Source organism: Sarcophilus harrisii, chromosome 6 (assembly GCF_902635505.1).
Source record: "Sarcophilus harrisii chromosome 6, mSarHar1.11, whole genome shotgun sequence".
Lineage (NCBI taxonomy): Eukaryota > Metazoa > Chordata > Mammalia > Dasyuromorphia > Dasyuridae > Sarcophilus > Sarcophilus harrisii.
Window position 1 is genome coordinate 206,513,077 of NC_045431.1, and position 15,523 is coordinate 206,528,599.

General features: G+C 37.9%; 1 pseudogene; it reads left to right on the forward strand.

Moving 5' to 3' along the window:
* Positions 1 to 381: 381 nt before the first annotated feature.
* On the forward strand, positions 382 to 5,918 carry LOC116420072 (annotated as a pseudogene).
* The last annotated feature ends 9,605 nt before the right edge of the window (positions 5,919 to 15,523 follow it).

Here is a 15,523-nt window from a genome sequence, read left to right on the forward strand (position 1 = left end):
CTTGTAAGCATTCATTGACATGCCAAAATCATTTCATGAATAAAAATGTGAATACCAAACTAAATATTTTAACCAAAAAAAGTACTTTAAGCAAAATATTAAAAGCTGATACTTGCGATGATTAAGGCCAGTTCAACTAGCTAAAACATGTCAATATTGGGATGTGAACTCAGGGTGTAAACTTGGCATGTGAACTCAGGGGTCTTTCTGAGTTAACACCTTTCAAGCTGCAAACTTGATTGGGTGAGTTACCAAAAATCCTTTAAAGGAAAATGAAGAGTGAAAAAGAAGAGAAACTTATTCCTGGGCAAGAAAACATAGAGGTAGTGGGGTAGTTTTAATATAAGTTAAGTTAATATAAGTTAAGTTCTCATTTTGAGAATGAAACTGATAGGGAAGGACAACCTAAAAGAAAGGTAGGTATATCACCAGAAAATTTTAGGCAGTGAGCCTGTTGGCTCCCAGTACCCTCAGAAATGATCAACCTTAGCTAGAAATTTTACCTACTTTTTGGTGTGAATGGAGGATAAGATTTTGTGGTCTTTTGAGTGGTCTCTACTTTGGGGTCAACTTCAGACACCAATAAATGATGGCACAGATTGGCTGATGAATTTCTGGAGATTTTGCTTCTCCTAATACAGAAATTAATTCCCCACCAATCTTCCAAGAAGTAGATGAGTAAGCAATGCCTTCAAGGTCTAAGATATTATGATATTTTGCTGTTTCTTAGTATTGTTCTATGCTAATTTCTAGGTAATAAAATTTGTTTAGTTTGCTTAAAGATGTTTCCAAAAAATGAACAGAGTATCCCCCATTGATGACTATATTTGATTAGGAATGGATTCTAGTTATTGGTTTCTAACACTAGAAATGCCACAAATCTTTCAGGAAATAGGGGAAAAAGTTATCCGCCTGTGTGAGAAAGACTTTGTGAAACTACAACAACAACAAAAAAATGACAACTTCCCTGAAATCATATGAACAAAGCTTTTGCAGGGATGCAGAACTCTTTTCTTTTTTAATTCTTTTTATTTTCAAAACGTGTGCATGGATAATTTTTCAACACTGCAAAATCTTTTGTTCTAAATTTTCACCCTTTCCCTAGATGACAAATAATCCAATACATGTTAAACATGTGTAATTCTTTTATACATATTTCTACAATCATCATACTGCATAAGAAAAATGACAAATAAAATAAGTGAATTCACTAATTTTGTAAATCATCTACCTCATTTTGAAGGAAGGTGATGGTCTCACCGACTGGACCAACTTCTCAATCTCCAGGGAGAGATTTTTAGCTACTTTCTCTAAGGTGGCAATGCCAATATATGGAATTATGGATCAGAAAACTGTTTTCTGATATATTTAGTCCCATTTTTCCACTTTTCCTACCATGCTTCTAAATGTCTAGTGAAATGTTGCCCCAGCAATCCTGTGGAATGATTGAAAAAGGACATTGGAGGGAATAAATAAGCAATCCCATATGTCTCAAACGAGATTAGGGGGGAAATGGTATAAGTTGTTTCCACACAGATAAAACATAGACCAGGAATCCCAGACTTTGGTGTGAAATTTGAAAGTGGGATTTGCTTCCATTTTTTTTTTTTTCTCTTATAAGTAATAAAACTGAAACCAGTGTAAGATTTGTATTATTAATGCATAATGTCGTTTATTATTAGTGTATAATTTTATTCATGTAATCCGACCTTCTATATTTTGCTGTCAAGGATCATAAATGATTCCTTTTTTTGTAAAGGGAAGATATTGTGGGGACACTGCAACATTTCTCAAATTCTGTGGATTCCTCAGGATTATGTTTTTCACAACACAGAAAATAAAATTTGAAAGAGGAGTCGCTTCTGGTAATGAGATTATTCTAATTTTGCAGAGATATTTCCGTTAAGTTTTGTAATTAGGTGGGGTTGGGACTGTGGGGGCGGGGGCGGGGGCGGTAAAGGGGGCGGCGCACTGGTGCCCGGGTCTGGCGAGACCCTCCTCCCCGCGGGCTCCGCGGCGTGTCGGGCGCCTGACGCAGAGCGGCGGGGGCGCGGGCTGGGGGTGGTGTCCGCCTTCCCGGAGGCGACGCCGGAGAAGAAGCTGTCTGAGCTGAGCAACTCACAGCAGAGCGTGCAGACGCTGTCGTTGTGGGTCTTGGCCCAGCGTGACCGTGTGGGAGCGGGAGCTGCGCAAGCATCTTGGAAGAGCGCTGTCGATTTGGGAAGAAAGGTCTGTTTATGAAAATGATGTCTTAGAACAACTTAGGGAAGCTCTGGATGGCGATAAGAAGAGATCTTAGGAGCAGATAAAAGTGGGTGAGGATGAAAATTGTTCAGCACTAGGATCATCAAATGAACCTCCACAGACTCTAGATCTCATTAGAACCTTACCAGAACTTGAAAATTCAGCCTCTGGCGATGCAGCAGTTCATCAGAGAATAGCTTCTTTGCCTATTGAAGTCCAAGATGTATCTCTGCTGGACAAAATAACAGATAAAGAATCAAGAGAACAGCTTTCTAAGGTGGTAGATGATGCACTCATGCTATTGGAGGACTATAAGGATTACAATTACATGTAATTACGATGGTGATTACAAGGATTGCATTGCCAAGCTCGATTGGCAGCAGAAATAGATGATACGAAGCAACTCACGCGAATGCTATCAGATTTTCTTCATTCTCAAAAAGAAGCCCTTGCAGAGAAAGAACATAAGCTGGGAGAATACAAGCTCAAGTTAGCCAGAGTATCCCAGGTTCGAAAAGAACTCAGGTCTCGAATCCAGAACCTGTCAGGGTTGCCCAACGTCACAGGCAGCCATGTACACCTGCCATTTGCTGGAGACATCTACAGTGAGGATTGATGACAACAGCTTTTTCCAGGGCCCCAGGACTATGCAAGAGCTGGAGATAGGTTAAGTGGATAGTCTTGTTGTATTATTTTTGTACATTGTTGAGAAAGTGACACAACACAGATATCCCCAACAAAATACAAAAAAAAAATATTTAAAATGTTGGGTTTTTTCCTATTTTATTGGCAAGTTAAATGACAATTTAAAAATTGTCATCCATGTGTTAATATGTTCACAAAGAAGTGATTATTTAAAAAAATGATCCTTTTATATCTTTTTTGATCCAGGGCCCTGTGAGAAACTAAAACCTTTGTGTTTTTCTTTATGTAATTTTGAAGGTTCCTCTTTATGTTTCTGCATTAATATGTGAATGTAACTTCAATATCTAATCACTGTATGATAGGTAATTTCTTCAAAAAAAGAACTAATGAGGAGGTTGGGACATTATACTCATATAGTATAGGGATTTGATGATAAAGAGGACATAAAATTGACAGATTAAGGCTAAGCTTTACCCTGGTCTATCAACTCCAGTGTCACCTTGTCTGTGCCTCTCAGTACTTTTGACTCAACACACATGAAAATAGAAATCATTTTGTGAGTCAAACTGAGGGCATTCACGTTCTTAGGGTAATATTAAGTTGACAAGAGAGTAGTTTTTTTCTCAGCTTACTGGAAACTTGTTTAATATTACAAGAATATGGAAACAAGTTAAAGTATCCCAGGATAGACTTCAGTTTTCACCTAACTCACTGTGTCCCTGAGCACATTGATGTTCCGTTTATAGTCCGTTTATAGGACAGTAGAAAAGTCTAATTTGCTTATTGCCTATTAAAAGCATTACATTGTTTATCTTAATTCACTAACTCTCAATGTAGAAAAAACATGGCATGCTTAATTGAGTATTGCATTGAGTGTGCAGTGGCACTTATAAGTACTTGAATAAACAAACTTGGAAGTGCTTTCTAGGAATTTGTCAATTCAAAGAGTTGGTCCCTCAAATTATTCTTGATTCTGGAGCTAATTTCATAAGATATAAATCTTTATCTTTTATCCATGGAGATAAATCTTTGCTTTATATTAAGTATCTCATTAATGTGAAGAATCTACAAAATCAATTGGACTATAAAAACACATTTTGTGACTTTTCCCACTATTTTCCCCAACTTCCATTTATTTTTAGCTCCAATATCCAGACAGCACTACAGATAGAACATTGTAGATGAGTTGTAGTGTTTTGTGTAGTTACTTGGAACACTTTTAATGTCCCCTCAAAGTTTTTGAATAAAAAGCAGTGCTACAGATCTGGCATATTTTGCATATAACCAGAGTTACTAAAACAAATATGTTTTTCTTTTATTTGTAACACTGTGTGTTAGAGCTATTGGATCCCATGCTTTCTTTTTAAAGTGCATTTTTTAGCAATGGGTTTGTACCAGGTAATAGCCTATAATTGTTCATGACATTGTCAATAAACGATGGAAATTTTTCATTTTGTACATTGCTTTACAGATTAGACATTTTCATTTCTATTGTAAGTATATATGACCTAATATAGACAATAAATTATCATCTCTTTTTATATCTTAGAAACAAAAAAGTCTCCATAATCTCAGTGTCAGCAGTGTAAATATTTCTTTTTTAGTGTTAGTCATATTCATAGATAGTATGCATGTATAATAGAAGGGCAATATTTATTTTCTAAGGTTCAACTATGGAAAATAATTGTAATAGTTAGGAAACTTCATAAAGTGCATTCTTGTAAAACCTGAGAAGGAATTTAGAATAATTTCATCTTTCGTGGCAGTAAATATATATGACTAGAAATTGTATTGGTTTAATCTGAGCTCTCCTCAGCTCTCCTCAAACTCCAGGATGGAAGTGTTTAGTCTGTATTGAAGTTCTGCTTTGTGAAGTTCCTTCTCTTGATTTTGTAATTTATGTATATGTATATAATTTATGTATATATAGTATTTATGTATGTAAGAAGAAATAGATGCATCTCCTTCCAACAACACTAAAAGTCTTTAGTGACAATCAAGTGCTTTTTAAACTTTATTTTCATTATTGAAAATCACAGATTTAATCCTTCATTATCAAAGGCCATCCCTGCAAATGTTTTTGATCATGTTTATTGTCATTTTCCCCTATGATGCATTTCATTTAGTTATATGTATTGAACTGACACATTTTACTTAGAGAAGTATAAATTTGGAGATGAAAGGGTTTTTTTTAAGGGTTTTTAAATTTCATTTAAACAGGTGTTATTTTCTTGTTTTCCTACCTGTTGATATTTTAAAATGTAATGATGTTGCTCTCCACCACATTATAGTTAGATGTGCCAACTCAGTATTCAAAGATGTTTATTTCTTCTCAGTTGCTTTGTTTGTGATCAAGATATGCTCTGGCCATGTGAGCAGTAATTTTGGCCAAACTATTGTCTTATGCTTATGCTTCCTGGGACTCATCTAAGGTCACTGAGGACTTGTGCCAACATCCTTGTGGCATTTGTACAAAAAAGATCTTATGTGTCTTTTTCTATTTAAGAGAGTAAATTTCCATCTTTTAAATGAGAGAGGAACTTTACTCTCTTCCAATGGAATCTAGCTGCTGCTCTTTTTCTCTCTGTTTAATATTAGTGCAGGGTAGCTCAAAAGTCTTTGAAAAATTATTATGTGTTAAAGAGTTAAAAACTGTCCTCACATGTAATAACTCTCTAACGATTATAAAACTTTACAACAGAATTTGTTATGGGTCTTGGAGTTATGAATACTGGAGTTTTTAGCAAAAAAAAAAAATTCTTCCTCTTCCCCAGAGGGTTAATAATTATTCCAGAGTAAACTGTTTAAAAATAACATTGGAAAATAAACTTGACTTGGTTTGTAAATGAGAAGATTAAAAGTATTTTTTCCACACACAATTTTTAAAAGCTGGTATGTAATTTATGTTAGGTTTAACATTATATTGTATAAAGTCTTCCTCCAGTGCCTCATCATGGTGGAACTGGTCCTGGGCTGTTGAAGGCTAGTTCAATAGTTCAGAAGTTCTAGCAGCTTCCACCAAACTAGAAAGGCTGTCAGTACTTCCCTGGTGATAGACTGCCATTCTAAGGGCCAAACTAGCTATGTGCAGAAGGGCCCATCAGTAAGTGAAGGATAAAGTTAGTGACTTTGGATAATTAAGATTAAGCTAACAAGAACTTAATTGTCACTGTCTAAATGTCTGTCAGGTGTTGAATTTTGGTTAAAAAATTTCATGAAGTCATGTACTAAGACATGAAAAGGGTGCAGTCTGCTCTGTTGGACAATGTGTACTCTCATCACTGGAATCAGGAGTGTTTGACTGGAGGTTTTTAATTTGTTCCTTTTCTAGCAATTTTAGTTGCAAGCCCAATTTGTTGACCTTCTCTTTCTCTATTTTATGCAAGCAGGCCTGTAGAGATATGAAATTTCCCTTATTACCACTTTGGCATACACACATTTTGGTATGATAATCTCATTATTATAGTTTTCTTGGTGAAATTATTAATTATGTCTATGATTTGCTGTTTCACCCAATCATTCTTTGGTATGAGATTATTTAGTTTCCAATTTTTTTTTTTGGTCTACGTTCCCTGGCTTTTTGTTGATTGTAATTTTTTATTGCATCGTGGTCTGAAAAAGGATGTATTTACTATTTCTGCCTTACTGCATTTGAGTTTGAAGTTTTTATGTCTAATTTGGTCTATTTTTTGTTAGGTTCCATGAACTGCCGAAAAGAAAGTGTACCCTTTCGTCTCCATTTCGTTTTTCTCCAAGGTCTATCATATCCTTTTCTAGTATTCTATTTACCTCTTTGACTTCTTTCTTATTTATTTTGTGATTTGATTTATCTAATTCTGAGGTGCAAGGTTGAGGATCTCCCACTATTATAGTTTTGCTATCCTTTCTTCTTACAGCTCTTTAATTTCTCTTTTAAGAATTTGATGCTACACCACTAAGGTGTATATATGTTTAATATTGATATTGCTTCTTTATCATGCACCCTTTAGCAGGATATAGTGCCCTTCCTTATCTCTTTTTAATTTAGATCAATTTTTGTTTTGCTTGATCTGAGATCAGGATGTCCCTACTTTTGACTTTACCTGAAGCATATTGGTTTGCTCCAACCTTTTACCTTTACTCTGCATGTATCTCCCTGCTTCAGGTGTGTTTCCTGTAAACAACATATTATAGGATTCTGGCTTTTAATCCATTCTGTAACCGCTTCCTCTTTGGAGTTTACCCGTTAACATTTATGGTTAAAATTACCAATTCTGTATTACTTGCCATCTTGTTAACCCTGTTTATGTTTTCTCCCTTCTTTCCCCCTTCCCCACCTTCCCAGTATTAAACTTGTGGTTCCACTTACTTCTCACAGCCCTCCCTTTTTAGTATCCCTCCCCTCCCCACCTTAGAGTTCCTCCCTATCTCACTCCTTTTTCTCACAGTTTCCTCATTTCCCTCCTGCTTAGCTTATTCCTTCCCTTCTCACTTTTCAATGAGATGAGAGAAGTTTCACCATAAATTAAAATTTTTTCTCTTAAAAGCCAATTCTGATGGCAATAAGATACCCACTGTATTCATCCCCTCATTCTTTCTCAGATATAATAGATTTCCTTTGCCTCTTCGTGAGATGTAGTACCCCCACTTGACCCTTTTCTGGTACAATATCCTTTCCACCTCTAATTTCTAGAACAAAGGGATACATTATTCTTTATACATCTTTACAGCAGAAATATAGTTCCAAGATTTCTTTTTTATCTTTTAGGTTTCTCTTGAGTTCTATTTTTGTTGATCAAACTTCTTGTTAAGTTCTAATTTTTCATCAAAATAGGTGAAATTCATTATTTCATTGATTGATCATCTTCTTCCCTGGAAAAACTCATTCTGGCTGGTAGTTATTTTTGTTGCATCGAGTTCCTTAGCCTTTTGGAATATCATATTCCTGGCCCTTTTAATGTGGATGTTGCTAGATCCTTGGTGAGCCTTAATGTGGCCCTTTATATTTGAATTGGGTTTCTAGCTCTTGGGGTATTTTTCCTTCGTTTGAGGGGTTCTGGCATTTGGCCACGATATTTCTTGGTGTTTTGATTTTAGGATCCTTTCGTAGGTGATCAATGAATTTTTCAATGTCTATTTTAGCCTCTATTTCTATGACTTCTGGGCAGTTTTCTTTGATAATTTCCTGGAAAATAGTGTCCACTCTTTTCCATCTATATTTTTCTGGAAGTCCAGTAATTCTCAGATTCTAGACCTATTTTTCCAGGTCTGTTGTTTTCCCAAGAAGGTATTTCACATTTTTATCCATTGTTTGATTTTTTGGTTTTGCTTGACTGATTCTTCTTGCCTCCTCAGTCATTCAATTTCATTTGTTCTATTCTGATTTTCAATGAAGTGTTTTCTTCATTCACTTTTTAAATATCTTTTTCTAATTGTCCAATTGTGTTGTTTTGTTCTATGGAATGTTTTCCATTTCACCAATTTTGTTTTTTAGAGAGCCATTTTCTCTTTCCAGTTCACTAATCCTATTTTTCAAGTATTTGATTTCTTTATTCACTCTGTCTTTAAATGAGTGGGATGACTTCTCCAGACTCTCTTTGCCAAGCCTCCCTCTCCTTTTCCAATCTTTCTTCTAGCTCTCTTGTGAGAGCCTTTTTAATTTCTTCTGTGAGATTCATCTGTGCTGAGGAACAGATGATCTCCTCCTGTGGGGATTCACCTGGAGACAGTCTGCTTTTAGTCTCCTTAGGGTTTAGAGTCTGCTCTCTGTACGTATAAAAGCTGTCAATCATTAAGGTCCTTTTTAATTTTTTGCTCATTTTGTCAGAGAAGAATCTGAGACAAAAGTAGCAAAGAAAAAAAAAGAAAAAAACCCCAAATGGAATCTTTTTTTGGGGGGGAGGGCCTGGGTGGTATTACCGAGCTTCCTCTACAGACTGTGGGGGCAGCAGCGAGGCACTAGCAGGACTGTGCTGAGCCTGTGCTCCGAGACTCTGAGAGCGTGCTGAGACGCTGTGGGGGAGGGGTGGCCAGGTCCCAAGGAACTTCAGCTGTTTGGGGTTGTATTCTTCACCCCCGGTGTTTTTAGCTTCTCTGCTGGGCTACTGACTGCTGCCAGGGTAAAGTATCCAATCCTGTAGCAAAGCTTTCCCCCCAGAGACGGCTGAGATCACACCCTAACCCCCTCAGGTCTGCTGGGCTGTGAGCTGCCTGCGGAGCTCTCGGTGCCGCTGCCCTCAGCCTGTGCCTGATCTAAAACTGTCCCGCCCTCAAGCAAAAACAGACCTTTCCTGGCAAATCTCAAGGATGTCTTCTCTTGGTAACTGTTTGTGGGTTTTTTTTTCAGTCAGGCATTAATTCAGAGGCTTGTAATGAGATGGATTCTGAGAGAAAATGCGGAGCTTACACAGCTGTGTGCCTCCTCACCGCCATCTTGGCCAGAAGTCGGCCTACTTCTAAAGAAAAAAAAATTTCCAGAAGAAGAAAGAAAAATCATTATTAGTAAGTTTGCTTTCATGGAATTAGAGAACAGCAAGTTTAAGAAGACTAACATGGGTAATTGTTTGTCTGCAATATTTGATTAAGAGTTTTGGGAACTTACTATATTTTTGAGAGGTTCTATAATGTTGAAATTGAAATAAAATTGATATTGAAATTGGGGGAACTAATTTCACTGCTGCCTTGCATATGTTAGATTTATTCTGAGTGTAAAATCTTAAGAATTTTTTGAATATTGTGGCCTTTACATCTGAAGAGAAAATCTTTTCTCAATTTGGAAATATAGGTAGCTTATTTTAGAGAGGGGGCGGGGCTCATGTTGGTATCTCCCTACTGAAATGGTATTTGCTTTTAAAACATATTGGGTAATTTGCAAACTATATTATGAGTTTTATGAAATTTGGTTCCAAATTAATTGTGAATCTCGAATGTTAAATTTTTTTTAAAAGGAGATTTAAAGACAAGGGAAAAGAGATTGATTTACAAAAGCAATTAATAGTTTAAACAGAGCATCTATTCAGAAGTATTTCAGAGAAGGTTTGAGCAAGTCAGCACTGGGAGGAGAGAGACAGAGAGATGGGACAGGAGAATGAAGGTGATTTAAGAAGGATTGATTAGTAGGAGCAAATGATTTCAAGAAGAAATCAGGGGGGAAAAGAAGGAACTGGTTGGAAAGGGTAGTCACAGAGAGATGGCTATCAGATGGGATGTGTTTTTGCAGGGGGGAGAGCAGCAGAGCAGCAATGGAAAGCGGCAGCCGCATGGTTCCTTTGGCTGAAGAAAAAAACGGTTATTTAAAGAGACAAGCTGCCCTTACAAGATGTTAATTGATTGACTATTTGCTTCTTTAGATACATAATGGTTATGAAAATTAAAGAATACAATCAGAAATGTGGCATATAGTTTGAAAGGGTTATTTCAAAAAGTTTAATTGATGTTTTCAACAACTTTCCAGATGCTCTGTATGTGAAAATAGAAAGTTTTAATTAATGGTATTGATGCCAATTATGTGAAAGGGATTCCAAGGATAATGATGAATGATTGTTAAATCCTGACTTGGTCATCTATTACTGTGTGTTTAAGATTTGGGATGGAAATTGTTAAAATTGGTAACTGTTGCTGGTAAGGAAGTTATAATATGTTTATAAGATCTATGTTCACTTCAGAATATGTAATTGTTTGAAAGATTTTATTTTATTTTATTTTATTTCTAGGAAACTCCTCCTATATTAGTCTGCTATGTATAGGAACTTTAATTCACTCTTGGGATTTATGTGTGGGATGGTTATTTGAGTATCTACTTTTTTTTTCAGATGATTCCTTTCCATGAGGAAAAAAAAAGGAGAGGAAGCAATAGGGAACTAGGGAAACTGGTGGATTTTTCTCAAAATACTTAAAAGAGTGGGAGCCCTTAGTTGTCTGTTCACTTTGCCTTAGGTACTTCTGCCCCACCCCCTATATTACCAGTTCAAATTGAATTGGAAGTCCTTAAGCAGTCCTTTTTTTTGGTTTGGTTTGGTTTTGTTTTTACTGTGCTTTAGCTTTGAAACCCCTTATTCTGTTGGAATTGCTCTGGCAGACTATTCTCTGATTGCCTGTTTTTAGGAAATCTCCAAGATATAAGCACCTGTCTTGGGACTGGCAGTCTCCAGCCCTGTAACCCTAGTTTCTCAATTGGTATCTCAGAATTTTCAATAGCATTGCAGTTTTGAGATCAAGCCTCTAAAGTTTGGGGTTTGCCTGGCTTCATGCTGTAACTGTGCACGCTCTGATAGCTCTGCTCAGAAATCTGTATTCTACTAGCAGCCCTGTCTGTCCCTCTGGGTAGCGACAGATGGAGCTACTCCAAACCTCACCCTTCTCCCCTGGAGTGAGGTGCCCCTCTAAATGGGCAGCATGACTGTCTTGAGCTCTGCTACTCCCTATAGAAGCAGAAGCTGAGTTCAGTGCACAAATGACTGAAGACCACCTAACAGTGAACTGTCCATCTCCAACTGGATTCTCTGGCTGAGATGGGGGCCTTTGTACTGCTGATAACTCTGGGGTTGTCAGGAAGAGACTTGCCCTTGCCATAAGTCCTTGAATTTTCTAGTTTCATTGGATTGGTCAAAATTATGGTGCTGAGACCTCCCAGGTATCCAGGGGGAGGTAATTCAATAATTCAGATATTCAGAAGAGTATAATATGTGCAGGCTCATATTTACTTGACCCTTGGCCAGCTAGAAACATATTTACTGAACCTGAGCTGATGACATTATTTTGATGACAAAATGTATTTGACATTTATCGATATTTAGTCTATTATCTGGACCACTATCTGCTTGATTAAGCCTGAAGGCCTGACTTTCTGTTTCCTAGAAATCAGGAGATTTCAGGGAAACAGAAACCTTCCATTCCAATCTCCCCAAATAGCAACAACCAAGTATATGCCTCCCCCTCCCCTTCTCAATGCTCCTTACTTGTGATGTAATTTTTTGTATCAATACTATGTATCTTTACTACTTCTTTAGCCCTCTTACCGCGACCTTTCTCTTTCTCATCTGGCGATGGGATGGCTCATCCTCCAGAGGTTTTCAGTAAACAACTTTTCTGCTTTCTACTGAGTGATCTCTGAGTAGTCATTTTGGCTAAGGGTCTTCTACATCCCTCACACTTCCACCAACTGTTTTGGAAACAGTTATCCCGGCACAGATTGGCAATTGGCAGATATAAAAATACAAAGATAAATCAACAAAGAAGGCAATCTAGGGCAACCGAGGCACGACATTACACTCTCTCCTTTGGAATATTTGAATTATTGAATTACCTCCCTTAGATACCTGGCAGGTCTCAGCACCATAATTTTGGCCAACCCAATGTGAAGTAAATAAATCAAAATGAAACTAGGAAATGCAAGGGCTTATGGCAAGAGCAAGTCTCTTCCTCACAACCCCTGATTTATCACCAGTACAAAGGCCCTCATCTCAGCCAGAGAATCAAGTTTGAGATGAACAGTTCACTGTTAGGTGGTCTTCAGTCATTTGTGCACTGAACTCAGCTTCTGCTTCTATCGGGAATAGCAGTGCTCAAGACAGTCATGCTGTCCATGCTAGGAGGGGCACCCGCAGTCTGTCAGGGATTCCAAAGGAGGGAAAGAGTGGGGCCTGGAGTAGCTCTACCTGTCCCCTCCGATAGAATGGGAGCTGCTAGTAGGATCCAGAAGGGATTTCTGAGCAGATAGTTACACAATTGAACAATTTCCATCCCAAATCTTAAACACACAGTAATTTTAACAATAATTCATCAACCACTTTCCTATTTCCCCCATATCAGTGCAAATTATATCAGGAGTAGGGGCCATGGTCTCTCATTCAAAAACTGTTTCATGCGGATAAGGGCTGGAGAACTGGCTCTCAGTCCAAGCAGAGGGATGGCATGATGTGATGACAACACTCAATGGGCTGATCCAGGTCCCAAAAGCAGGTCCGTATATAGCTGTAATGTGACCAAAATCTGGCACAAAAACACCAAATCTAACAGATAAAGATTAGAATAGTCTGGAACTGCTACAAAATGTGGGGAGGCCAGTATAGATTGGGCAGCAGTTCCTATGGGAAGGAACAAGTTTGCTTCACAGGACAGGCAATAGTCTCAATAAATAGCAGTTAGGTTTCACAGACCACTGTGCTAATTGTCCTCTCACTATTTAGAAACATTTAAAAAAGAACCTGAATATCCACAGACACAAATATCCAGTAACAGGTAGATGACCAAGGTAAATACTCATTTGCCTAAGTATTTAGGATAGAATGATTACATATAACCAAATTGGAAACAGATTAGAAAAGGTATGAAATATTAAAATTGCATTAACAGTTTTTATTAACTATTGTTGTGATCATAGAAATCATTCACAGGAAGAAAAAAATGGAAGAACATAACTATAACATAATATAACCTATTAAAACTCAACCTTCAGCACATCAGAGAGTAGAGCTTTAAAACTCCCAAATAGGATTAAATAGAATCACCAAGAATTTTACTTCTAATAACAAATTCTATTAACCAAGTTTCAGACCTATCTTAAACAGATATTTACCATATCTCCTATCAATTTCTGAAAGTCATTTAAGATGTTTAGCTTCTCTGTTCTTAAGGAAAGATTTTGTACAGTAAACACCTTAGGGTCAACTTGATATCCTACATATTGAAAAGGAGCACATCTTTGAAATTTTTCTGGAGCTATATGCAATTTGTAGTTCCTTGATGTTTCTACGGTCTTTTATACACATGCTTCTAACATTTGCTCCTCAGGTATGCACCCCAAGATATCATCCATTTAATATAAACACATAACTTTTGGAAATGCTTTTCTTGTTGGAGTAAGAGCAGCAGCAACATACATTTGACACTTAGTAGAGCTATTTTTCATTCTGCATGGGAAAACTGTCCCTTCATATCTTTTATAAGGCTCAGCTACATTTATGCTGAGCACTGAAAAGAAATTTTTTTTCATCTCCTCCTTATCTAGAGGGATAGAATAGAAACAATCCTTAATATCTATAACCCAAAGAGGCTATTCTCTAGGTTATTGAGTAGGAGATGGAACTCCAGGCTGAACTGTTTCCATAGTTTCCATCTGTTCATTTACTTTTTTTTAAATCAGTCAACAGGCTCCCTTTTCCAGATTTGTTTTATCACAACAAAATATAGGGGAATTCCAAGGACTTAGAGAAGGTTATAAGTGTCCTTGGTCAAGTGGCTCCTGTGCTATATCTAATAAGGCCTGAATTTTATCACTAGCTAAGATCCACTGTTCTATCCACTGGTATGTCAGTTTTCCATTGAATAGGAATAGGTGAGAATGCTGGCAGGCCTTCAACAGCAGCCCTGTCTAAAAAGTGGAATTAGTCATTTGTAATCCTAACTGTTGTAAGATGTCTCTTCCCCACAGATGGATGGGGATCTTTTCAACTACACAAGTAGTAGAAACTCCAGTTTCACCCTCTAATGTCCATCTCAAAGGGGCAGCACTAACTTCAGCTGCTATTGATCCTCCTACGCCAGACCCTATAGGTGTCTGCCTTAATCTTTGGCCAGTTACTGGGCCAGTTGGCACCTCTAATGACTGTACGATCCGCACCTGTGTCTACCAATCCTTCCAGTGGTGTGCCATTTATACAGATAGTGAGCATAGGCCTGTCAGCTCTAACTGCTGCAGTCTCAAATATTCCTGGATTCTGCTGCTTGGAGTCGGAATCTGGGCAACAATCACCAGATTGCCTATTAGGAGTCTGTATCAGTAAACCTGATGCTACTACTTCTCCTGGTTGATAAGTCACACATTGTCTACCTGTATTAGTGCCTGGGATATTATCTACCCAATTGCCAGTTTCCCACATTAGCATATGGATGAACATGGTTTGGAAAGTACTCTCAGGAGGTGAAACGGTCAAGCCTACTGTGCCTGGAGGCAAGGGATCCATAGGCTGGAGAGGAACAGATTTCACTTCTACAGGGGATAGCCCCTGCTGCATACAACTCTAAACTCCCCAATTTTAATCCCTTTCTCCCATCAGATTGCTTCTTGGCTGATTGGTCATGTCTGAGTATTGAAATTCTAAAGACTCTCTGGGTGTTGCATCGGATACCATCATGCCCCAAGTGTTTTTTCCCCCTGGGCCTCTAAGGCATGGCCCAGCATCCCGTTTCCCTGAATCAATCTGCATGAAGCCTCTGTTGCATTTTGGGCACAGGGTTCTGGGTCTTGTTCTCTCACCCTGTTTTCTCACTCTAAAGCTGTGGCAACATTGAGCCTTCAAATGCCCTACTTTACCACATTGAAAGTATCGACCAGTCTCTCTGGAAATCCTTTGCCAAAAGGCCCACTGTTTTCCCATGTTTGGATCTGGGGAAGTCTGCATCACAGCCTGGATATAAAAGGGATTTGTGCCCACTGTGGCACAGCATCTTATGATCTCCTCTAAAAGAGCATCCTGGTGTAGTCCTAGTACAATTCTTCTATGAATCTCTTCAGCATTTTCTTTAGCCTGTTATCTTATCATAACTTCTGTTGCTTCGTTTTCACCAATAGTTCGCATGACAGCTGTCTGCAGACCTCCCTCTAAATCAGCCAAGGTTTCATTTGGAGTGTGTGCTACTTTGTGAAGGCTTCCCC